This window comes from Phocoena sinus, chromosome 4, assembly GCF_008692025.1.
Source record: "Phocoena sinus isolate mPhoSin1 chromosome 4, mPhoSin1.pri, whole genome shotgun sequence".
NCBI lineage: Eukaryota > Metazoa > Chordata > Mammalia > Artiodactyla > Phocoenidae > Phocoena > Phocoena sinus.
In genome coordinates this window covers 35,851,146-35,878,586 of record NC_045766.1, presented here as the reverse complement: position 1 = coordinate 35,878,586, position 27,441 = coordinate 35,851,146, and the positions used below count along the sequence as shown (strand labels likewise).

Sequence of the window (27,441 nt, the reverse complement as noted above, 5' to 3'; positions counted from 1 at the left end):
CTGCCAACTGACCACAGATGCATGTCCAAGTGCAGCCAAGATCAGCCTGAGCTGGTCAAGATCACTAGTTTTTCTTCGGGTCAACCACAGACTCATGAGCCATAATAAATGGTTGTTGTTTTAAGACAGTAAATTTTGGAATGGTTTCTTATGCATCTATAGTTAATGGAAAGAGCTCCTTCCAAATTGAGTTTACAATTTTGTTAGGGCTAAGAAGAAGAAGAATGAATTGAGTCCTAACTTAGTGTAGTAATCAGCCTCTTGGAGTTTCCATTAATTCTTTTAAACTATCATAGTTTCCTTATATGAATCCTTAATAATGCAGCGCTCATCCTCTAGATCAGCCTCACAGATAGAGTAAAACAAAAGACTGAAGGGTAAAAAGAAAAATCTTCTCTTGTTATCATTCTGTTATACCCACCATGTTCATCACCTCCCCTGCCTGATCAAACACAGTACATGAAATCACAGAAGCAACCTCCTAGAAGAGGTCAATAAGAAAAGAGGAAAAGTAATATTCCTTTTTTTCACTAAATACATTCAGAAGCAATATACATAAATAACTAAACATAAAATGTTGGGTTTCTTTTACTGCCTATGTTGACTTTTAGTTTAGAAGTTGCCTGGTTTTGATGGTCTCAAATAGCCTCCACTCTTACTTCCTGACTTTGAGTGTAAATACACACTGTGAATTTTCCACAACTATATTAAATTGAGTCCAAGTGATCCACTGAGACAATGTAATCATCTGAGTGCCCAACTACTAAGAGTGATTTTAGGGGACTCAGGTAGAGCTACACATCCCAAGATAGATCCCCATGGCCTCTCTGTTCCTACATCCTACTGGATTATTAATTCTTTATCTATGCAAAAATCAGAAAATACAATTTTCTTCCTCTAGAAGAGAATGTGAAATTTTAAAAAAATACTATGTCTCTTCTTAGCCAAGCTTAATTAATATAACTCATCAGTTATGATTCAGCATGGACAAGGCACCTACCACAGAGAAAATACAACATCATGATCCTAAAAAGTCTGTTTATTCAGTTTTGTGTTGCAAAATGCCTTTCTCGAGTTGATGAAAAAAAACCAAAAAACAAAAAAAAACAAAACAGTATTTACAGTCCAGTGAGCTAAATGAACAGTTTTGTTAGCTGACCTGTCACTTTGTGGGCAAGGCTGTAAAGAAGATAAAATTTGACCATGCTCTCTGCTTTTGTTCACAAGTTCATAATACTCTGTTATGTTTTCTGTCATTCAACTTTCATATAAAGATGGCACATGGGACACAGCATCTAATTTTGTTCCTTCTAAAACTCCACTAAACTACAGTAAGGAGCCTTTTTCCCTCAAAAAAATATAAAACACATGTTACAAAATTGCATAGAACTAAATACACACGCACACAAGTACATGTAAAACTGATGAAATCTGAATAAGATCAGTGGATTATATCAATGTCAATTTCCTGATTCTGATATTGTATTATTCATGCAAGATGTTATAATTGGGAAAGCTGGGTAAAGGGTATACGGGATTTCTCAGAATTCTTTGTTTATTTTTTTAAAAGATTTTTTAGATGTGGACCATTTTTTAAGTCTTTATTGAACTTGTTACAATACTGCTTCTGTTTTACGTTTTGGTTTTCTGGCTGCAAGGCATGTGGGTTCTTAGCTCCCCGACCAGGGATCCAACTCCCACCTCCTGCATTGGAAGGCGAAGTCTTAACCACTGGACTGCCAGGGAAGTCCCTCTTCCTTTATTTTTTAAATTGAAGTATAGTTGATGTACAATATTGAATTATTTCTTATTATTACATGTGAATATAGAATTATCACAAAATAAAAAATCTAATTAAAAAAATAAACCTGAGAAAATAGGAAGAAAAAGAATGGGTAACATCAATAAAATTTTGGAAGCAGTCAAGCAGATAGATATGTGATAACTGTCTCAGGTGACTCCAGAAGCCAAATTCCAAGAAATCAGTAGGAAAGTTGAGAAGCAACCTTATTTAACCACAGAAGCTTCAAAAGGTTTGGGAACTGGTAACAAAAGGCCCCCTTGGAAATGGAGTGAAGAGAGGGTGAAGGCTAATGAAAGCAGGATCTGATAAAGACTCTTGTAGAAGTAGTTAGGTCCCTAGAGCCCCTCCCCCTTCTCTACCCTTGAAACTCTGCTCCTCCCCCTACATATTGCCAGAGACTGGAGCTCTGTTCCAGAGACAGTAAGCCAAAGGACCTCTGTACTGGGGACTCCAATAGCAAATGAGTGAGGGAGAGTCAAACCAAAAATAGAAAAGCAAAGTCAATGAATGGATACAACCAATGAAGGCCCCTCTACCATTTTCACCTTCTTGACTCCCAGACCCTTGATGGCCAAGTATTTATTCTCCAGGCTGGAAACTAAAAGAATAATTTAGGGGGAAGCTGACTAGCCCAAGAGAAAATACATGGAGATATTGATATTGCAAGTGTACCAATCAGGGTTCAGTCAGGAAATCAGAGCCAAGAGAAGTATTAGGGGACCATGGGGCTTATCCTAGGAATTACAGCTTGCACAAATGTGGAGGAGCTGGGGAAATGGAAGTCTGGAGGAGAGGAATCAGAAGATCAGGGAAAGTGACTACTCACTGTGGTAGACAAAACAGTAACTCCCAAAGACATCCACATCCTACTCCCCAGAATATGTTCCCTTGCATGGCAATAGAAACTTCATAGGTGTGATTAAACTAGGGATCCTGAGATGGGAGATTATCCTGGATTACCCAGATGGGCCCAATATTATCACAGCAGCCCTTATAAGAGAGAGGCAGGAGGATCAAAATGAGGAAAAGGAGATTTGAAGACAAACCAGAGGTTATAGTGATGTGTTCTGAGGATGAAGGAGTCAGGAGCCACGTAGTTGGCCCCTAAAAACTGAGAAAGGCAAGGAAATGGATTTCTCCCCTGAAGCTTCAAGAAGGAACACCTTAATTCTAGACTTCTGACTCTAGAACTATAAGAGAATAAATCTGTGTTGTTTTACGTATGGACACCAATGGGGGAAAAGTGGCAGGGGGAGGGTGGTGGTGGTGTGATGAATCGGGAGATTGGGACTGACATATATATACTAATATGTATAAAATAGATAACTAATAACAACCTGCTGTATAAAAAATAAAATAACATTCAAAAAAATCAATTAATTATTTTTTAAAAAAGAAAATTTGTGTTGTTTTAAACCAGTATGTTTGGTGTGATTTGTTATAGCAGACATAGAAAACAAACGCACTTACAAAAGCAAGGGTGTGGATAGAGCATACAGGAAATTTTCAGAAAGAGTACATGTTTGGCCATCCAAATGGAATGGTGAATAGGGGGCCCATGGCAGGTCTGTGGAAGCTATGGCTCTATGAGCACTGTTGTCAAGCACTTGATGGACTGAGGCCACTCTCAGTTAGCAGGGTCAGCAGGCAGGATGAGAGACTGGATCCCATGGGCTATACATCTGTATCTATATGTCATTGTCTCTGATCACTGTGACCTCTGAAAATAATGGCTCCTACTTCACCTCCACTTTCCCAATCTTACACAGGTTCCCCTCTTTGCTCAAGCTAATCACACAGGAAAGAGGGATCTGGGAAAGGTAATTCCCAATCTTAAATAGGAGCAGTAATGCCAACCTGACAAAACACAGCCAAGCTCTGGGGGTTTCCTTACAAAGGGCTCAGATAGCTCATCCCTCGGCAAAGTTCTAAGTCAACACGCCCCACCCATGTGCTTGGAGCTTCCAATCACAGTTTAAATTTCTCACTCTTATAATCTGACAATCAAGGATTATCAAACACCTGGAAAGCTTTGAACATGAAAAATACATATCAAGATGCAAAAATCAATATCAAAACAAAAAAAGCAACTTGAAGGAAATAGAGACTATGCACAGAGAAGAAAATATAACACAAAACTAACAATTGAGGGACTTATTGGTCCAGTGGCTAAGACTCCCCACTCCCAATGCAGGGGGCCTGGCTTTGACCCCTGTTCAGGGAACTAGACGCCATATGCCGCAACTATAAAGATCCCCTGTGCCACAAGGAGGATCACACATGCGGCAACGAAGATCCCACGTGCCGCAATTAAGACCCAGTGCAGCCAATTAAATCAATAAATAAATAATTTTTTTAAAAAAAACAACCATTGAAATCACTGGTTTATTTGGAAAGTTAAGAGAAAATACTGCATCCATGAAATAGTACTAATAGGATGCTTTAAAAAAAGAACATTCTAAAAACTAAAAAGGGCTCTTAGAAACTTAAAACACATTATCTAAAATGAAAAACTAATGGAATAACTGAAGGGTAAAGTTGAGAAGATTTTTCAGAAAGAAGGGTTTTAAAAATAAAGAAATGGAAAGTAGAAGAGAAAATGTAAGATGACTAGAGATCCAGAGCAGAAAGTCCATCATTAGAAAAACAGGAGCACCAGAAAGAAAAAGTAAAAAATCAACAAAAAAAATTAAGAACATTTCCCAGAACTGAGGACGTTAATTTCCAGATTGAAAGGGCCCAGCCCATAGAGCACACAGCACAACGGGTACAAGTCAGCCCACACCAAGTGACTTCATCATAAAGTTTCAAATATTGGAACAAAAGAAGAGATTCTGTAAGCTTCCAGAGGTTAAAAATTAATGTCAACAACAGGCCAAATACGGAAGGTAGAAGACTACCAAAATGTCTTCACAATTCTGGAAGTAAATTACTTCCAACATATAACTCTTTATCCAGCCAAGCCATCAATTAAGGGGAAAATAAAGACATTTTCAGACATGCAAGATCTAAAACATTAATCTCGCAGGCACTTTTTCTAAGACACTAGAAGGTTTATTCCATCAACGTGAGGAAATAATCCAAGAAAAAGAAAAACACAGAATACCGTAAAAAAGAGATCCAACCAACACAGGATCATGTTGAAGGGAGTCTTCTTAGCAGTAGAAGGGAGACACTAGAATGGCCGCAATGCAGAGGCAAGTGGGGCAACCCGCCGGATGAGAGAAGTGTGACTCAGGAGATAAGATACTCTCCCCAGCAGTGTTCTAACCGGACTATGCTCTAAACAATGTGCTCCACCAAGAAAGGGAAATATACTTTGACCAGGAAAGAAAGGAATCCAGCTCAGAAGTCAAAGCACATTCCCTTGGTGAGAGCACAGGAAGTTCCAGGATGACATCTCTGAAAAAGACCCCGAGAGCATGCAGTCCATCGAAAGTCATAGAGGCCACCAGGAGGGTCTCCAAGGAAAAAAACTGGAGCTGACAGATTACTTGATATAATTTACTTTGTAAAATCTTGTGTTGAGAAACTGTTGGAAGTCAGGGGGAGAATTTGCAATAGGTATCAAGAAAATTAAGCAAACTTTAAAAGGCAATTATTAATTTCAGGGAAAAAGTATGAAAACATAATCATAATGGACTATATAGTTGGTGTTCTTAGCCAACTTCTAACTGCCAGCATTTGCACACAGCATGCTGGAAGTGTTGAGGAATTAATGGTCCTTGGGAGCAACGCTCCACAGATTTCTGACAGGTTTATTAATATATATTATACCTGTTAATATATATTAACAGGTATGTTAATATAGTATATTAACACCTTAGCTCCCTTACCTTCCAGGTGGGATGCCATGAGTAGTGTGTTCTACACCATTTCCCAGAATGTCCCTCAATGGAACTGAAGCTCCAGCTACCCACAGTGGTAACCACTTGACAAGGCACACTTTATGACTGTCTCTCCTTCCTTTGATCACTTCCCTGCTTCCCTGTTGGTGTTTCCTGTGCCTCCCAAAAAAGCTACTTGTACCAGAATCCTTGCCCTAGGGTCTGCTCCTGGGAAACCTGGATATTACAAATTTCAGGGAATAAAACTTGCAGGCATAATAATGTTAAAACAATATATATTTAACCAAAATTTATCGTATAATTATATGAGGAGAATAGGGGAGAATAAGAGGGTAGGGTGACATAAGAGAGCTAAGTCCTCATCTACTATATAGGAATTCAATAGATTATGTCTCTAATCGATGAATCAAAAGAGAGCAGTATTCACATATTATTTAAGAGCATGGAAATCTATAAATGTCAGAAAGAACAGCTGAAAGAATCAAAAGTGGGTGTTTCTGGGAAAAGGAAATCAGGAGAATGGAGAGGTAGGGATAAGGTATTGCCATATTTTGATACATAAACCCTTTATTATCATTTGACTTTTAATTGTACTATTACTTTTAATAGCATTACTCCTAGCATGTACTATTTTGATATCATTTAGTTGAGAAAAAAAGAAAGAAGAGAAGAGAAGGGAGGGAGGGAGGGAGGAAGGAAGGAAGGAAGAGAGAAGAGGAAAGAAGTTCAAAAAGGAGAAGGATAAAAGAGGCTAGCTCTCTTAGAAATGTCAAAATGTTTTACGACTGAAGCTGCCTTTCCCCAGCTGGACTGTTATCCTTAACCCCAAGGCTTGTGTTAAATCCAAAGCTAGGCAAATATATTTTAAAGAACCATGAAGTCATAAAACATGTCTATTGTAGGAAATATTTTAAACAATTAAGTACATCTGCTATTACTCACTAAAGTTATAAATGACCTCATTAGCGTGTGTGTGGTTCTCATTCTCTCTTCTTTTCTCCCCACAACATGTTTTTCCTGCAGCCACTGGAGTCTAAAAAGTACCTCTAGCTCATGAAGCTTTGTTTTCCCCCCCATCCCTTCAAAGGCATTTTTATTCCCTTTCTAAATAAATACCCAACATGAGGGGACAGACTTAAGTCCTCGTTGGCTTGGAGGGCAGAGGATACAAAGACGATCAAGACAGAGTCATTGTTTTTATGGAACCTACGTCCCATGGGGGAGACCGAATAAATGAAAAAACAAGAGACCGATTATGATAAATGCTATAAAAGGAATTAAACAGTGGGATGTGATTGAGAGTAAGTGCACAAAAGACTCACTTAGACCAGGTGCTGAGCAAGGCTTCTTGGAGGATTGCACATGCCTGAGGAAGAACATTCCAGAGGGCTGCCTGAGAGCCAGGGTTAGAATGGGCATTTCAACAAGTATAAGGTCTCCACCACCCCAGAGGAATGGTGGTTAGGGAAGGAAACCTAGGCCGGAGGAGAGGAAAGCAGCTTGAGATGGAAGATGATAGGGACAAGGTTAACCTACTTTACAGTTTCACTCTACTAGCTGACTGCTAAGCAGCTCCAGATCACAACAGCAAGGAGATGGATTTCCTTAATAGTCATTTAGAAGTACAAACTACTACCTTTAAGTTCATCTTTTTATCTTTATATTACGCCTGAAAGAAAAGGCAATAAAAAGAAGCATTTCCCCAACAAGCACAGAATACCCAGGAAAGGAGCAGAATGGCCACCTATTTGTTTATAAATCCCTTATGTATTTCACATGCAATCCAGGTGTACCTTGACTGCTAGAGAAACTGAATATTAGATAAAATCCTCCAAGTTTATTACAGTTTCCACACCAATATTCAATTAAAATACTTGTTTCTCAATTATCTTATCTCTGAATGGGAGTAATGACCCTGCTCTTTTTTTCCCCCAAAAGTGTTAAAATTAAGGGACCTATAATTAATTTTCTACCTGCCTCAAGTCAAGGTCTTATGTGATACGAAAGCGAAGTATTATTGTAGACATTTTTCACAGTAACTTCATTGTCAGCTAGCTAGTTTATAGCCTGAGCATTCATGCATAATTTCATATCTCAACATATTGTTCATTTTACATAATTTTAAATCACAGGCAAGGAGGTGCCAGTGAGCCGAATCAAAGACACAAAAAGCAATACCATTTGGGAAAATCACCCATGTTTTTCTGGAGTCAACTACTGGAAATTGATGAGTAATCATAAATTTTCAGTTTAAACAATTAATCTGCAAGAGGCAAAACTATAACCAAAAATGAGGATATGAATCTAAAAGCTCTAAGGTAAGTGTAAAGGCATTTGAATCCTACCAAACCCTCAATCGGGTTCTGAGACAAACTTTTTTTATGTTTTGCTATTTGCCATTTGTTAGGGGCCAAGCAGTGCCTTTAAGATCCCTCTGGGCCTATTATAAGTGATAGATTGTCCTCAGAACTGCCTCTTACACTTCATGCATTTGTTTGCTTGCCCAGATGCTCTGTTCCCCTTCTCATCTGTGCCTCTGGCCTCCACCCTCCCAGGCCAACAGTCTCATTCATTCATTCATTCAGTCAGTCAGTCATTTCCTCACTTATTCTACAAATACCTATTAAACCCCTACTCTGGATTTGCACCAGGAAATGGGGTATGGTAGACTAGGACAGAATGATGGTACCTACATTGTAGTGAGGAAGACAAACAGGAAACAAGTATACACTATGAAGACAGTGACATAGGAGGTAAATCGATCAGGAATGACTGGAGAATGGGGTGCAGTCTTAGACTGAACAGTCAGAAGGGCCTCTCTGAGGAGGTGACATTTGATCTGAGACACTGAATCTGAAAAAAAAACTTAAGAGAGGGTAGGTAAAGTATTTCAGGCAGAGCTGGTTGCAAAAAAATCCCAGTCTCTAAAATCATGGTTTTTAAACGTTGCATAACAACACATTGTGTGTGTGTGTGTGTGTGTGTGTGTGTGTGTGTGTGTGTGTGTATGTGTTCAAAGTCTGAAAGGCTTTTCCACAAAATATCAATAGTCATTTTCTGGGTGGTAAAAATATGGGCAACTTTTATTCTCTTCTTTACATTTCTTGCAATTTCTAATTACTCTACAATTAACATTAATTACTTACGTAATATAAAAGCAACTATTCTGAAAAGTTTCATTTTCCTTCTTAAAAACAATAAAATACAAATTCAGAAGAAAATGATCATTTTTATCTGTTTAATAAACTTCACTTACTTAGACTTTTTAAATTCAAAATCTGGGACAATTCCGGCCATGGTGAACTGAACTTTGCCTTGCTATTGTCCATTGCAATACATTATTGGAAGTAATCCAAAGAAAGTGATTAGTCCAATGTTGAGCTAAAACCAATAAACTGTTTTCAAGCTGCTCTTTTCTAGGCTATCCATTCAAACACCATTGGTACCGACAGCAAACGTTTGTCTACATGCCTTCCTTACAAAAAGCCCAGCCCAACCTCTGCCCCAGGTCATCACCTACACTTGAGAACAACAGCACTGCAATTCCTTAAGAATGTTCTTTTAACTCAGCCTTTTACCAGGTCCTGCTTCCATCTTTGCCCCAGTTAGGGAACTGGCCAGGAGTTTTGCTGCACTTAGTAAATTTATCATGTTGACAACAGCTAAGATGTCATATATGTCTTATTATAGAAGCTAGAATACTACAATCACAGAGTAGACACATAATTCTGGGAAATAAACAATTCCAGTTTCAGTGACCAGACACAGTAGTGACAGAGCACTGGAGGTGGCCACACAGGGGGGCTGGTGGTGGCAGCAGTGAGTAAACAAATAGAAGTGTGCTGGGAGCTGAGGTAAGAGAATAGGCAGTCTGAAAATTACTTTCATGGACAAGGATCTTAGGTAAGAGGCAGCACAAAGTGTCAGGTGTGATGTGATCAGGAAATGTATTGTTTGCAGGCTCATCTGCATTTTGATCAACCTGGCAGTTCCCGGAGCACCTCTAAAGAGTTGTCATGGGCCCTGCACACTGGGAGTTTGCATCGTGGTCACAGACTGGTGGTCCCCAAACCTGCCTCAGACTTGCAGTCATCCGGGGTATTTCTGAAAAACAGGGATTTCTGGACTCATCTCCCAGACACCACGATTCATCAGGTCTGGGTTGGAGCTTCCGAATCTGTGTTCTCCCAAATCTCCTGCAGGTGACAGAACCGGGTTTGGGAGCCCGAGCTTTAGAGCACAAAGCTGGCAGGCCCTCAGTTTGCAATGCATCATGATGTAGAACTTGGCAGGAGCAGAATAGCAGCCAGCGCCCCAAGCTGCCGCTGTCTTACTGAGTGAGAAAGTTTTCCAGCACAAAGGATCTTTTTCAGATGAACTGGAAAATGACTTGGCATAAGGAAAGCTTGACATTTCCAACCTGGCTGATCATCAGAATCACTTGAGAAGTGCTGTTGATTTCGTTACTGTTATTGTTCTTTATTGGTATTATTGTTTTAATACAGAGTCTCAGGCCCCACCCAGAGTCTGCTGCAGTGTGTCTGGGATGAAGTTCATGAATCTGCACTGCAACCATCCTGAGACAGTTGCTTATGAACAATTGCTCTAGACTAGTAGTCCTAAAACTTCAGAGCGTGTCTACCTCTCGGGCCCTAATTAAATAAGCAACTCAAAGATTCTGATTCAGTAGACAGGATCCAGAAGTTTCTAGCTTTGACAAACAATTATGTTGCAGAGAATCCAAGGACCACCTTCTCAGAAACCCTGATCCTGAACAACCACCCTCCCCATCTCCCTCTTGCAACCAGGCTAAGGGCGATCTGCACTTGGCAGGAATCTGTCATTCAAAAGCAGAGAAGTAACAGACTTGACATTATGTTTCTTTACTATATGCCATCGTAGGCATCTGCCGTGGCCTCACTGCTTTTCACAGGCCCCAGGCAGACTTGTCATACACGACAAACACAAGGGCCAGCTTTATGGGCCACCAGCCCCAGGGCTTGGCTTGCACTGAGTAAGGCTGCCACCCAGGGAAGCTGCCTGTGGACTGAGTTGAAAGGGAAAGAGCATTTAATAAATGGAAAGGAAGGCCAAGGCGAGGCCACATTGTCAGGAAGCATTTATTAGAACAACGTGAGACAACAGACAGGATATAAAGATTAAGCTGAGGATTTGAGGACAAGAGATGGTAGGACACAAAATATAAGGTGGTATGAAGAGCTACAGTTGTGGACACCAGATGTGAACAGAGCAATGCCGGGCAGTCAGTGTGCTGATGTGAGGGTAAGTGATATGCCAGCAGGGCAGCCTGAGTAAAGAAGGTGTATGACAAACATGAACCCAAGCAGAGACACTGCTGGGGTCTATGAATTCAGCAGCTGTGCTTTCCCAGAAAAAGGAATTTTTGGAATCATGACTTGGAATCCTACACTCACGGCATGGCTGCTGGGTCAGAGGGAAGCCCTTGGTGAGCGAGCCCAGTCACCTGAGGACAGACATGTCGGAACATAAGCTTGGGGTTCTGACTCTTTGCTGATACAGTAATATTCACATGAAGAAATTAAAAACTAGAAAATCAACATCTAGTGGTGCTGATGTACAAGCAGAGAAGGAGAAGAGATCAAAGACAGTAATAGCTACATTTCTCATATTTTAGCCAACTCTGGTATATATCGGCAGCTCCTGTGAGTTTGGATATCATGAGTCTTCTTTCTGGGACAAACACTGACTCTGTTTAAATCTAACCCTCCTGCTCCATACTTGCACCCAGGTAGCCAGCTGTAACTGAAGCAAAACCCACACCCATACCTACTAGTGCTGATGTAACTTCATGATCCAGACCTGAAGGGGCCTTTCGTGTGTCCAGAGAAAATGCTCTGCTTCCCTAGTCCTTTAACTCTTCCTCTCTTCCCACCTGGTCTTCCCTCTTCAAACCTTCGAGACACCACCAACCCATCCCCAGTCTCAGCCATGGACCTCACTTCCTATTTCACTGAGAAACAGAAGGCGTGGGATACTCACATCACTGGTCTCCTTACCGCCTACATAGGCGCCTCTTTCCTCTCCCTCTTCCCTGTTACTGTGGATGAACTGTCCTCTCCTAGTTAATCATCCCCCACTTACATTCTGCGTCCGGTCCCCTTGGGTCCTGAAGGAAATCACATCCCTTCTGTCTCCTACAGTGTCAATTTTCCCTTCTCCACTGGCTCTTTCTCATAAGCAGACACACACATTTTGCCAGACCCAATCATGCTCTCCTCCTTCTAAAATGCTCCTCACCTGGCTTCCAGAGCACCCCACACTCCTGGTTTTCCTCCTGCCTCCCTGACTGTTCCTTCCCACTCATCTTTGCTGCTTCCTGCCCTCTCCCAACCCCAGGTCGCACGCTTGGAACAATTCCCTTCTCTGTCCATATCACCGGTCTCAGAATTATCAATATCATCTATGAGCTGACACCTCCCAAATTTCTATCTCTAGGCCAGTTTTCTCCCCTAAACTCCAGAACTACATACCCAGCAGCACACCTGACGTCTCTGCTTAGATAGCTGATGGTCATTTCCGATGTTACATGTCGAAACTGCGCTCTTGCTCTTCCCCTCAGCTCCACTTCCCCCACAGGCTTCCTTTCTCAGGAAGATACATGCGCCCCTTCCAGCATCTCAGGCTTGAAACCCTAGAGTTATCCTCGAGGCCTCTCTTTTGCTCATTCCTCACATCCATTCAATCAGCAAATCCTCCCGACTCTTTCTTCAAAAGAGATCCAGAGTCTAAGCACCCCTCCCCACTTCCACTGTGTTTCGCTGGCCCAGGCCACCTCGTTTTTCACCTGGATTACAGCAGGAGCTTCCCAACAGTGGTCCCTGTTTTTGCCCTTGCCAATCCTCACTTGATTCTCAGCCCCATATCCTAAGACATTGCTCAATGTATGCCTTCCCATCTCACTCGGGAGAGAAAGCAAAAGTCCTTTTGATGGCCTACAAGGTTCTACACAACTTGCCTCTATCACCCCTCTGATACTTCTTACTACCCACCTTCTCCCTCCAGCTGCACCTGCCTCCTTCTGGTCCTTCTGTTCATCAGTTGCACTCCTTCTTAGGGCTCTGTACTCGCTGTTCTGTCTGCCCAGATCTCTGAGTGGCTCCCTCCCTATCTCCTTCAGGCTTTTATTCAGGTGGCATCTTCTCAGTGAGACCTTCCCTGACAGTGCTGTTTACAATTGCCGCCCCCTCATCTTCCATATCATCCTCCCTATTTCATTGTCCTCCTTAGCACTTATCACTATCTAATATATTCTATGTTTAAATTAACATTACTATTTTCTGTACCCTTTGCCACCCACTTTAAGTTCCACAGGGCAAAGATACTTAACTGTTTTGTTCACTCCTGTCCATGCCCAAAATTGTGCCTAAAACAGTGCCTGACAGATTTAGTGCAGAACTATTATTTTCTGAATAAATGTAAGAGTTGAACATTGAGATCTCAGCCTCCTGAATAGATGGCCCTCCAAGACGTAATAACACATGAGACCTTTCAGCTCAAGGAAGAAAGGCCAGAAAGGAAATAAGCCACAAAGAAAGGGAAAATCAAAAGAAAACTTTTTCTCTGCAGTCTTTGTGTTTTTCTGAAAATCAAATACTTTTATAGTGTAATTTTATTTTTAGAATGGTGACTAAGGTATTTCAGTATTTATGTATTACTACCTGCCCTTCATTCTCCCCAAATGGTCTATAAAACTTTGGTAGTTGTTAAATTTTATTTTTAAAATTCACAGTTCCAGATTAAAATTCTTGTACACTTAGGAAAAACATTACAGTCTCACTTTGAAATGAAAAATAAGCCTTGCATTTCTGATTCCTGGGGTATTCACAAAGACAGGAAAGATAATTCTGTCTCCTTCCCACGTGGGCTTCTGTTTTTTGATCTGTTGTACAATATCTTGGCCATGTCCTTGTCCTCTTAGCCAAGCCTGAGATCTAGGAGTGGTGCAGGTACTACTGAGAAGTGTGTTTATTCTTATAGACTAAGAATCAAGGAACTCATTGGCCTCCTTATACAAAAGCATCCAGATAGAGGTGAGGAAGAGCCAGTCTGAAGTCTAGTTTCCCTGGACTTTGAGATCCAGAACAAAAGTACCAGTAAGTATTACTGTGTTGAAAGGTAAATTAATATTTACCACAATTCAGAATAGTTTTATCTATTTTTAGCTTTGTTTGCATATGTTAACCACCCATGTAAATCAAATCTACATTTCCATTTAACCAATGGGGGGGTAGGGGGAGGGGGCAGTAGGTGAGAGTTTGGATGAAAGGAGAGACTAGGAAACAAGTTATCTATCTAATCACATAGTTACAGATAACTCTTGTTTACTATTAAATTCTAAGTAAGATCATTGATCGATTTCTACATGCTATAACCTAGTATTTATAACAAATCATTAACTAGAAATCATTTCCTTCCTTCCTTTATTTTTTTATATGATAGCATTACTAAATAGCTATGATCTAATATTGGGATATCTAGCACTTTCTTCCTCTCCTTTTCCCCCCTTCTTCAGCAAATGGCTTTTCATTCACACATTCATATTCCACCCTAGAGACAAGTTCTTCTCTAACAGTTAATTGTAGGGGGGAAAAAAAAAAACTTACATCTTTTAAGCAATCTACAAATGAGCACTGTGGTCATAAGCGTCCCAGACTTCAGCAGGAGATTTGCTCCTGAAGTCTTTAGAACTGAGCTTTCAATATGTAATTTCTTTTTAAGTATGTAACGCTATAAAACAGTCAGTGAAAACACAGTAAAGATTAAACAGTCCCTTAAGTGATTTGCTGAACTGAACTTTAAATTAAAGAGCTCATTAAGATTGTCACTGTAGGGCTTCCCTGGTGGCGCAGTGGTTGAGAGTCCGCCTGCCGATGCAGGGGACATGGGTTTGTGCCCCGGTCCGGGAAGATCCCACATGCCGCGGAGCGGCTGGGCCCGTGAGCCATGGCCGCTGAGCCTGCGCGTCCGGAGCCTGTGCTCCGCAACGGGGGAGGCCACAGCGGTGAGAGGCCCGCAAAAAAAAAAAAAAAAAAAAAAAAAAAAAAGATTGTCACTGTATAAGACAAATAGGTATAGAAAATAGTTTTAAATGACGAAGGGAAGTGTGGTGGTTGTTTTTTTTTAACGTGTTGGTCTGTAAAACTGTCTCCATATCACTATCTGTGTCCATAAAATAAGTCAGCTAAGGGATCACATAATTACTACCAAATTACCTACTTTGAATGTCAAATGAATACAGCAACTTCAATTCATTTTCTTATAATATTGGTTATTTGTTGAACTAAACCAACAAGTTCTTTTGCTCTTAAATAAAGTCAAATCAAATGATATTAAAAACTACTGTGAGAATGAGAAAAGATATTTAAGAATTTTAAGACTCCTATGGGTGCTTCCTAAATCAGAAAGAATGTCTTTAGATTCTGTGACTTCTTAGATTTGTTCTGACGTTAAAACCCATACCTGGGACTTCCCTGGTGGTGCAGTGCTTAAGAATCCACTTGCCAATGCAGGGGACATGGGTTCCATCCCTGGTCTCGGAAGATCCCACATGCCGCGGAGCAACTAAGCCCGTGCACCACAATTACTGAGCCTGTGCTCTAGAGACCGCGTGCCACAACTACTGAAGCCCGCACACCTAGAGCCCACGCTCTGCAACAAGAGAAGTCACCACAATGAGAAGCCCGTGCACCGCGACAAAGAGTAGCCCCCGCTGGCCACAACTAGAGAAAGCCCACACGCAGCAACGAAGACCCAACGCAGCCATAAATAAATAAATAAATAAATTTAGTTTTTTAAAAAAACAAAAAAAATACCTTATTGTAATGCACAGCACTACCTGGAGAAGAAACAGCAAGAACGAACATTTACTTAGAGTAGCATTTGGCTATACGCCAACACCACAGTCAGTCCTTTTACTCTTCTGCTACTTAAGCACCTATAAGCTACCATCATGTAAACAAACAGCCAGGAAATAAAACCATATAAAAATTGTTTTCTCACTGTACAATAACCTTTGGAGCCCAGGTCTACAAAGACCTCTGAGCAGCCCTGAAATAACTATTTGTCTCTAATATGAAAGGCCTTTATCTCCCAGCTTTCTCCATCTTGGTAAATAACACCTTCATGCATTCAGCTGCTCAAGCAAAAACTGTAAGTGCTCACCCTTGTTCCTCCCTCTCCTTCACTTCTCATCATCAGCAAGTCCTTTGTTTGTACACACAAAACATGCTTCAGAGCCATGCATTTCTTTCTGTCTCGCCTGCCCCTGCCTGGCCCCATCTTTGTCTCTTCTAGTACAGACTGCAGCAAGTGGCCCCACCTTGCTCTTTTCCAATCCATTCTCCAATGTAGCAGAGAAATGATATTTTAAAACATAAATCAGCTCATGTCACATCCATGCCTTAAAGGCTTCACACAGGAGCATACAGGTAAAGATGGTGGATTAAACACACATATTGACTTTTATTCCCTCCTGAAACCTCACTAAATATACAGTAAAGTGATTTTTCAAAAAGACATAAACCTACAAGGATGGGGAAAAGAGAAAAGGAAACCACAATAATAAAATTTTGGAGGCTGGGAAGCAATGGGAAGTGTAAGAACTGATAGCAGTTCTGAGAAAGATGCCTCCTAAGTTGGCTGTAGAAAGGCTACGAAACACCTGATGTACACTGTAGAATCCTAAATGGTTCATAAAACGGTGGCCCTAGGCACCTCAGGGAGTGGGATGAATGGGGGTATAAAACAAGGAACATAGTCCAAAGCTGTGTAGAAAGTCCCTCCCCGACTCTGCAACGGGGCCGCTGTTCTCTCTCCCACCCGATCCCAACAAGAGATCAGAGGTTTATCTCCAGAAAAGATGAAATATGGGACCCCTGTACAGGGAACATGATGCACAGTTGAGGGCAAGGGTACCATACAGAAAATGGAGGGAGAGAGAAGGCTTGTGTAATGTACACTTAGATCTCCCAGACCTCTTTCCCAGGACTTCACTCTCCACAAAGAGATTGGAAAAATTATTGGGGAATGTGGCCAGTCAAGAGGAAAGACCCCCAAATGATGAACATCCAGGATTCTCCCACAAAAAAATACCAGCCGGATCACCTTTGGAGTGATCTACTTGGAGTTAAGAAGCCCTACCCACATGTTCAACGTTTCTAATCAGCTTTTAGGTCAACACTCTTCAATGTGAGCAGACAACACAACCTTACCACCTACTTAGTGGAAGACTCTAATAATACAGAGACAAATTTTTAAAGGGCAGGGTTGCAGGGAGACTATTTGCAAGAAACAGAACTATATAGAGAGAAGAAAAAAAAATACTCATTAACAGCTTTAGAGATATAAGAAAAAATGAAGAGAAAGAAGGAAGGGATGGGGTTTTTTTGTTTGTTTTTTTAGGACACCCAGAGAACAAAAAAAGGGCTCTGGAAATGAAAAACAGGATAGGAGAAAAGAAAAACTCAATAGAAAATTCTGAAGATAAAATTGAGGATATCTCCTAGAAAGATAAAAACTCAAACAGATGCTAAATAGGGGGGAAAAAAACAATAAAAATATTAGACAAACAGTTCAGGAGGCCTCACATTTCAATTACAGTACTTAGAGAAAAGAGAAAACCAAGGGGAAGAAATCAACAATGAAATAATTAAGAACACTTTCCAGGAAAAAAAGATACGAGTGCTCAGACTGAAAGACCCCACAAAATGCCCAACACCATGTACAAAAACAGATTCACACCGTGGCACATTCGGTATGAAATTTCAGTTTACTAGGGCCAAAGAATAGGTCTTAAAAGCTTCCAGGGAGAATATAAAAAACAAGTTGTATACAAAGGATAAAGAACCACAGCTCTGGACAGTTCAACAGCAGCACTGGAAGGTAGAAACAATGCCTGGAAGACTGGAAGGAAGCAATGCCTTCAAAATTCTTGGTGATGATTTCTGACCTAGAAATCCATACAACCAAATCACCAAGCAAGTGTGAAGACAGAATAAAGATGTATTTGGACAAGTAAAATTTCAATAACTTTACCTCCCATGAACCCTTTTCCAGGGAACTATTAGAAGTATGCCTCAGCAAAATGAGGGATAAAACCAATGAAAAGGAAAGATGTAGGATTGAGGAAACCATTCCAACTGGGGAGTGAGGGAGCGAGGTGAAGGATGAGAGCTGGGCTGCAGGAACAGAGGCTAACCCCAAATGGCATAGCTTGGAAGAATTCAGGAGAGCCTTTTCCAAGAACACGAAACTGATGTAAATGGCATGCCTGATGTAAATGGCTATTTTGAGAGGATATATCAACAACCAGAAGAGTATGTGAGATTGAATAAGGGATACATATATGGGAAATATACTTAGTTCAAAGACAAGATAATTATTAATTCCAGGAAAAGCAAAAAGTTATGCAGAAAAAAAATGTCATCCTATGTGATTACAAGTAATCACAGTTCAGCTATGAATAGTGTTTGTGTGGTCATAATAATGTGAATATTGAATATTACTCTAACCACACTGAGGATAAATCTGTATCAGGAGGATTGGAAAGGGACACTTGTGGGCCTTTCCCACAGGTGAAAGGAGGAGGAAGAAAGCTAAAATACCGCAAACCATAAACACAAGGAGGTACCAACATACCCATCTAAGAGGAAAAAGCAGTTTTCCCCCCAGGGAAGGGGAAATATAGGAGACAGAGGTGGACTGCTGTTTCTCCCAAGAGACCCAACAGAACTAGTTGAATCTCTAAAGTATATACACACAATTTTAACCTGGCCTTTTTGTTAAAGCAAATAAGTCTTTTTCCTGAAATACATACTAAAGATTGCCCAATTATGTAATTCTCACAAATGAACACATCCTGTGTCTACCACCCAGATCAAGAAAGGACTTCCTTGGCTTCCGTTTCTGAAGCACCACTCCTCACAATTATTCTTTATCTCATCATCCCACGTGTTTACTTCTTAGCCCAAGTCGTGCTGATGTACTTATTTATTTGGACGTTGACTTGTTGGTTGTCTGCCTCTCCCTCTCATATGCAAACTCCACAAGCCAAGCTCCTTGTCTTTATTTACCACTATATACCCAATGCCACTGTGTATGACTTGTACAGTGGATATGACACATAGTTATGTCTTAGTAAATATTGTTAAATGAAGGAATAAATGAACACAAGGCCCGAAATATGATTAAATCTTAAACTGGAAGGGATCCCATGTAGCTTGTGCCTAATTTCAAATTTTGTAGATGAGGAAACTAGGTATCAGAGCAATGAATTCAGTGACTTGCCCAAGGAAACATACCCAGTGAGTGGCAGAGTGAGAACCCAGACACTTCCATGACACAAGCCTCCCTCAAGAGTGTCCACTCTCAGACAGATTAATTCGTAATTATTATAATATTTTGCAAGGTCTGCCGAAACAAAATAAAGTGTCCACACTCAGATTCAGATAAATTGTAAAAACCCTCTTCCCCTTTCCCTTACCCCATGTTCCCTTTTCTATGTCTACCAGCATTGGCACAAAATTTGTTACGAATTCCATGTTAGTGTGCAAAGCCTGCTAGTGCCTTCTATGAATTGTTTTGGCTCATGTCATATAAACCAGGCCTGTGATCTTATCTTCACAAGATAAATGTTCAATACAATGCCTGAAACATAATTAAGTCCTCAATAAATATGCATCAAATGTTGAATGAGGGCTTCCCTGGTGGTGCAGTGGTTGAGAGTCCGCCTGCCGATGCAGGGGACCCAGGTTCGTGTCCCGGTCCAGGAAGATCCCACATGCCGTGGAGCGGCTAGGCCCGTGAGCCATGGCCGCTGAGCCTGCACGTCCAGAGCCTGTGCTCTGCAACGGGAGAGGCCACAGCAGCGAGAGGCCCGCGTACCGCAAAAAAAAAGTTGAATGAAATGTTTTCCTAGAGTACACAACTATCACATTTTTGGACATAGGAGGTAGTCTGTGTTTTTTTTTTTTTTTTTTTTTTTTTTTTGCGGTACGTGGGCCTCTCACTGTTGTGGCCCCTCCCACTGCGGAGCACAGGCTCTGGACGCGCAGGCTCAGCGGCCATGGCTCACGGGCCCAGCCGCTCCGCAGCATGTGGGATCCTCCCGGACCGGGGCACGAACCCCCGTCCCCTGCATCGGCAGGCGGACTCTCAACCACTGCGCCACCAGGGAAGCCCTAGTCTGTGTTTTTAAGAAAAAACTTACTGTTTAAAATATAGATTGCAGGGTTGGCACTACCTGCCACACAAACAAGGACCTCTGGGCACAGCCAATATTAAGCAACACCCAACTGAAGAGAAAGTGTTGCCCCCATTAAAACTGGACGGTCTTTGCTACATTTCTGCTTTCACCCATTGTCTCTCTTTTCTGTACTCTCCCTACCAGCTCCTTTATGTCAGACCTCCAATGCCTTCCTGCTTTTTTCACCTCACCTTCTTGTCAAATTAACAAATGACCTTACGTCATTTTACTCCTCCACTGATTACACCCCAGGATGAGTAAGTGCTGTCCTTTCCATTCATGTAACCAACATAATCGTAACACATTTTTATTTCTAACCATAGAAAGAAAACCTGTCTTGTTCCTTAACAGGGTTTCAGGCCTCTCCCTCAAAGAGACTGTGTCCGCAGCTGGGCCCCCAGAGCCTTCCTGCCACAGAAGAGTGGGAGAGTGCAGTGGGGTACAGCCCAGGGCCCTCTCCCTGAACTCCCTACTAGCACGGCACCCTCTCAGTGTGGCCCCGACTGCCTGCTGGGGTTCAGGCATGCAGCAGAACTCATGAGTGGGCTTCCCAGGAGTCTTTACATAAGGAAGCAATTGGCCTATAAGGGGGACTGTGGGCACAGATAGAAAACTCACTCAATTGGAAAGAGACATGGTGGACGTCAGAAGTGGAGGGAAATTCTGAGGACCACATAGTGGCTGTCACTGAGGTTTTTCTCTGGCCCATCTCACATCAACTCCAGCTTGGGTCTGGGGGAAGGAAAGCCAGGAACTCAACCTGAATGAGCTATTTCTCTAAAAACTCTGTAAGTCACTGGAAGCCCTCCAGCAGAGGGCTACACACAGAGGCCTTCCCACCTCTTGGCCTAGCACATCAGCTCTGGTATCTGGTGGGACACGACAAAACCCAGAAGAGGCAGGCTGGAGAGGAGAGGGAAGAAACAGCAGATGCTACGTGAAGGCAGACCAGACTTGTTTATGACCACACATGAGACACATTCCAAGGGCTTCCAGAAATGCTTGAGGAGAACATCACAGTCAGGGGGAGGCAAAACCATCAAATGCTGCTGTTATGTGCAGAGCACAGGAGGGGGTTGGGGACAAGAGATATATGGCTTTCTGGGACCCGCAAGGTTTTAGCTGCCTACCACCTCCAAACCAGCACTGGCTTCTTTTCTCCCATCCCTGTCCCCTGAGGACTGTGCATGTCCTGAGGGCAGGCTCAGTGTCTGCCAGGGGGCCAGGGCTCCATCAAGACGTGAGGAATGAGCAGAGGAATGAACAGAGCAGGGTCCAGGAAATTACTGAGCAGAACCTTAAGGGAGAGGTATTTCTGATGTTTAGTTTCAATTTATGCAACAAGAAGGTAAGGTTAAAACCATGTCCTACCAGCTCCCTGCCCCTCTTCTGTGTCTCCAGGAGGCCACTGCAGACCATGCAGTCACTTCCCACGCCAGTTGCTGATGTGGTGTTTCTTTCAGACTTTGAACTATTGACATGACAGAGGGCTGGTGGGGAAAGCCATGTCAGGGCAGAAAAGCTGTGTTCAGGGAGGTCCCTCCTTAAGCACAGCTTGCTGAAAAAGCTCTGAGCGGGGATGGCACCCTGGAAGCGTGGTGTTGGGGCTTGGGGTGAGAACTGATCACTGGGCCTGCTAATGGGGCCCTGGTGCTTCTACATAAAGAGAAGAACCATTTGGTGTCAGAGTGACCAGGGTTCACGTACAAGCATTTCTATTCACTTACTGCATGACCAGGAACAAATCTCTTAACTTCTCTGACTTCCATTTCCTCCCTTTCTAAAATTCGATGATAATGCCCATCTTACCTACATCACCTATTGTCAAAACGAACATGAATCACATGCTAAGCTGCATGTAAAAAACATATATATATATATATATTTCCCACTCTTGGTAGGAGCATCGTGAGAAAAGACAATTCTGACTGAAATCAGAGAGAAAGTCTTGTCCGTCCTCTCAGAATTGTCACACTTTACTGCATCCTGGGTATGGATATATTCCAAGCACTTTTTTTTCTCTAAGTCAAACTTTTAGGGCCTATTAAATACCTTTGAGAACAAGGTCCTTTGCCATTTTCCTTGAAATTGGTTACATTCTTACAAAAGGCCAGTCATTTCAGCACTAAATCAAAACAGGTTCATGTTGTAAAAGAATAAAAAAGACCTTTTTCATTGCATGAGATACTGATCAGTGGTTTAATGGCCTAATACTATTCACACAAAGACCTAATGGATAATTTTTTTTAACATTATAACCAACCAGTACTCAGATTTTAGAAACCATTAAAAATTATAGAATAGAATAACCCAAAAGTACTTGATCATCCCTGTGGCATTTTTAATGTATAGTTGGAATTCAATGTTTATGTGCTTTTATTTCTATGCAAGCCCTGCCAGCTCCAGGCTTTGGGCTTTTCTCTTTTAATAAATGTTTATACCTTATGTCTGTGTTACATACTCCACATGGTTTGACTTGCCCCAAAGCCAAATACTCTCTTGAGCATTGTGCACAGAATTCATCAAGACCGAAAGGACCATTAATGGTGCTTGTTGTTTATACAAGAGAGAGGAAGAGCCCCAAGCAGTCAGGGCTTGGCTGCAGGGTGTTTTCTGAATATGAGAGGAAAGGATCAAAACATGGAAGGCTGTTCACAAGCTTTTGGAGATAAAACTTTCTGCCACTGAGCCCCTGAGTCCCTATTCCAGGCCACTGGAGGTACACAACTCCCTGACAAATGCATATCTGATGGGACATTATGACAAGTCTGTTTCAGAGCCACAATAACAGGGACTTGTCATCACCTGGAGGTAGGAACAAGTGTATTAAATGATGAGCTCCCTTTTCATATCAATAATAAATACCAAAGCAACTCCAGGACTCGGGCATTTTTAAAATGATAAGAAGAAAATCAGCTCTGCACACTATGTCCCTGGCACCCAACTAAAGGAAGAGTTGCTGGTTTTCTTTGTTCACACCAAACTACGGTGGAAATTAAACGACTTTTAAAAAGAACAAAAACCTTTTCAGGATGAATGGACTCATCGGGACAAGTCTTTTTTACTCAAGTCTGCAGAAAGTCATTTTTAAAACAAAGAAAATGGAATTCTTTGCATATTTTACTCCTTTCCTGATTACATATCTCAAAGCATAATGTGAAAAGCAGCTTTAAGCCACGTAAACTTTTGTTGTTGTTTTAACACATCTGGGATAGAGAAGCCACGGTAATTCATGTCACTCAAATTAACAGCATGACCTCTGGGTTGCAACTTGTACAAATTCATCAAAACAGGGACCAAATTCTCATCATGCTTGCTGACTCTAAGCAATATCTTTCTACTTTCTCTAAACATAGTAATCCTCGTGGAATCTGACTCGCAGGAATGCTGCTTCATCTTTACCTTGGGTTTGAAATTCTGTTTTCATGCCTTCGGCAGATGTCAGCCTCCTGGCCTTGACACTCTAATTCTATCACTACAGCTTGTGTTGCCATTTTCAACAAAAATGGTCAGGATTACACTCTTCTAGTTCCATTCTAGTTGAAAAGAAAATAAGCCCCTGGACAAATAAGCATTTGATCCTCCAGGTTTGTCATGCAAAACCTAAAATCACTTCGTGTTAGGGAAACTGATGAAAAGAACTAAGGCTTTGAAGACAAACAGATCCGGCTTAAATCCCTGCTGCACTACCTTCCAGCTGGGTGACCCCCCAGCAATTTTCTCAATTTTCTTGAGAGTCAATTTCTAAATCTGTTAAAAGGGGCTAACAACACCAAATTTGCCCAGAGATGGAGAGGATTAAAAGAAGTCTGGCACTAAGTTGGCCTTCATCAAATGATCCTCTTTCTCCTATCCCACCCTTTCTCCACATGGAGAGATTACTCTGCCACATTCATGAACAGGGCTGGCAGTATATAACCTTCCTGAACAACAGTTTAATCATCTGTTATTGATTCTACTTTTGCCACTAAAACCCAGGAACCAGATACACAAATATATCTGGCTTAAATCCAACCATATCCCCAGTGCCTAGAACTGTTCATGAAACATTTAGATACTCAGAAAGCAGTCTGTGGATGAAGAAATGTAAGCACAAGCCCCAGGATAGCCAAGGCTGCTTAGAAGAATGGTGTGTCTGTGCTCCTGCTGCCTCTCCCTGGCGGTCTACGTCAGCCAGCAGTTCTTACCATCAGGCCCTTCTTTAATCGTCATTCCCTATCCACCTCCTTCCCCAGAGATATCAGAAATTTCTGATTTCATCAACAACTAATCAGCACCCCGATCTCCATGAAATGGCTGGGGTTACCATCCTGAGTTAATCTAGTTCCAGCCTAAAATAAATAAAATTTTATTTCATTGCCTAATTGGCTAAACTAATATATTCAAAATAGTCACTGGACACCAAAAATACTTCTTAGGGCCTCCAGAGGCCAGGAAGTCCCAAATGTATAGCTACACACTATACAGAAATGCTTTTCCAGAATCAGAAGCAAAAGCCCAAAATGTATTAGGTCGAACTGTATGAAATTGTCATTTTTGCAGGTCAAAATGGTCAAAGGTCAGCGGTATTATAGAGTTCAATGTAGCACCTCACACAGCACCAGCAACAACCCCTGAGAGCTTTGCTCTCCCACGGAAGGAGTGTGATCACGTCACCTCTCTCCTTGACAAATCTTCTATGGCCGGCACTGCAAGACATTCTCACCCCAGCCCAGCCTCTCCCCACATCCCCCTCTTCCCTCCTCCCCGCAACCTGTGCTGGCCCCAAAGCAGCCGGTCCTGGAGCACCAGCCCGCCAGGCACCCTCTCACCTCAGGGCCTTCGATCCGCTGCCGCATGGACGTGGAAGCCCCTTCCTTCTCGTGGGCTCGCAAACTGGTCCCTCACGCAGCTGAAGAAAGAGGCAGCCGCTCCAGATTGGCAGTTCTAATGAGCCAGGGAGCTAACATCCAAGGCTTGTCTTGGGCGCAGCAAGACAGGTAGGTCTCCACACTGGCCCGCCAGAATCTTAGTTTATGCAGCAGCCTTAACGGGGGGTTCAGTCCCGTACACAGTCCACGTGGGCCCAGTGACACATTACTCTTTCAAGGCTGCATCCTTGAAATGACTCCCACTGTGGGAATGGCGGGCGGAACGCACATTCCTGGGCCAGCGGAGGGAGCGAGGAGACCCTGCTTGCCCAGGTACAGGTTGTGGGTTAACCAGAGGTCACAGCCTCGAGATGACCTCCTCCAGCAGTCTCCACTACCTGTCAGATGCTTGCTGGTCTTTCAAGATGCAACAGAAAAGGGGGCACCTCTTCTAAACTTTTCCTTGCGCTTTCCACCCCACCTCCACCCCCGTCAGAATTCACCTCTGTCACCTCAGTACTCCCATAGCTCTGCCTGACCTCCAGGGTAGCATTCAATACAACAAGTCTCGGTGTTACGTGGACGTCTAAGTTTCGAGCCGCGAGGGAAAGAATAACACACCCCTTGAGGAAAACGGGATACGACAAAAACCGGTGAGAACCGACTAGGTCCAAGATGGCGGATATTTGACTCCCAGCAGACCTTGAGCCTCATTATGCACTCATTGTAATACACTGGCATATGCAAATGACACGCCCACAGGCACCGTGACCGCTCTGAGGATGACAGTGAAAGGCCAAAAAGTGGGCAGTGCCCCAATTCCTGGAAATCCCTGACCCTTCTCCAAAATAGTTGGAATATTCTTCCTACTCATTAGCCTATGAAATTACCCAGCCCATAAAAACTAACAACCCCGTATTTCGGGGCCTGGTCTCACCTTACGAGAGGGCCCACATTCTGTCTACGGAATTGGTATCCTCCAGGGCCACTCTCACTTTCTAAGGACCACATTCTGTCTATAGAATGCGTATCTCTCTAAATAAACTTGCTTTCACTGTACTATGGCTCCCTCTTGAATTATTTCCTGCGCGAAGCCAATATCCCTCACTTGGCAGCCAGTTCCACAGCCTCACCTCAGACCTGGGACATGACCATCCTCCCACGCCTCATTTTCCTTCAACAGCTTAACTTCCCAAAAGACTTTAAGCCCTGTCAAAGAAGAAACGCAGTTTATCCACCTTGTGTTCCTTATACTGAGCACAGTACCTGGCACATAGCAGACAGTCATTAAATGTTGATTGAATTGAGTACTGACTGTGGGCCACAGACCAACTTGCCAGGACTGATGATTTGTTCAGTATCAAGGTCAAGGGCATGGGTTTTGTTTAACCCCCACCTCTGCCATTTAATATCTGAGCTACACTCTGTAAGTTACCCAACTTCTATAGCCTCCCTGTTGCCATCTCAAAGAGAGACCCTACTTCTCTGAGTTGTTAAAAAGATTAAATGAGATAGTGTAAGAGGACACTTAGTGTACTGCCTGTCAGAGAGAGTAAGGACTCAGAACTGAGATCAAGTATGATTTTATCACTCTTAGAATAATTATGATTGCCTCTTAAATAATTAACTGTTGGGTAATGGGTTTAAAAAAGGAGTAACACCAGAGGCAGACAGAGGAACAGACGTTTGCAGAGAAGCCTGCCTTCTCTGAGAGACTGGGGTTTTGAGAACCTCCTAATTGTGCATGACAGCCTGATGTGTTTGGTGCAAACACACGGATCCCACTACGCCCAGGTGACAAGAATGAATGTTTCAACGTTTATTTCTCATATCCACTGGGAAGATATGCCTGGATCTGAGCTTTTGCAAAATCAGTGTTTGGCTTGAATCGAGCTGTGCGTGCTTGTTAAATCACTCCATCCTGCTGCCATTCAAGAAAAAGGCAGGGCTGTTTCCCAAGTCTATACGCCCTGTGGTTGGGCCGAAATCATTAACATGGATGCCCCGCCCTGAGGTCGCTTTAGCAGGTAACCACTTGCTCTGAGGTGACAAAATCTCTCCTTCTTCCAATAATGGGGGCAATGACAGGACGTTTGGGAACTTTGATCTTTAATGAGGCTTCATTTTTTTTATCTTGGGTAGGGACAGATAAGGAGTGAGGCTTATTATGTATTATCAGATTCCTCAAATCAAAGGCAAATGACAGGGGTGGCAAGAGTTTCCCCAATCAGTCCCAGCCTGCCAGGAGGAAAGTGGGACATGTCCTATGTCCCCTAGAAGCTGTGCAGACGTGTGGGTGTCACAGCCTTGGCGGATCTTCCAGCTGACTAGACGGATAAGACTCTAAGTACTTTACTTGGGTAACTAAGAGAATACAGGCACAGGATTGCAGAAAGACAGCTCTCAGTCCCTCACCCCATACTCAGCCCATCTCAAATTCGACTGGTTTTAGTTGCTAAGTAGCTTTTAAATCTGGCCCTGGGCTCCCTGTTTCTCCATTTGCCCCACTAAATCCATTCTGAAACGGCAGTCAGAGTGTTTTCATTTTGAAACATCCCTCTCCATTTCTTCAGAGCCCTCCACGGCTCCCCACTGCTCCTCTGATACGGTCACAACTCTGCATTGTCCAGAAGGCCCCGTGGTCTGGCCCCCGTC

At 42.4% G+C, this 27,441-nt stretch overlaps 1 protein-coding gene across 3 annotated transcripts in view; it reads right to left on the bottom strand.

Annotated features, from left to right (window-relative positions):
• Nucleotides 1-27,441, bottom strand: part of KCNAB1 (potassium voltage-gated channel subfamily A member regulatory beta subunit 1) — a 434,576-nt gene that overhangs the window by 318,736 nt on the left and 88,399 nt on the right. The gene's annotated exons all lie outside the window — the stretch shown is intronic.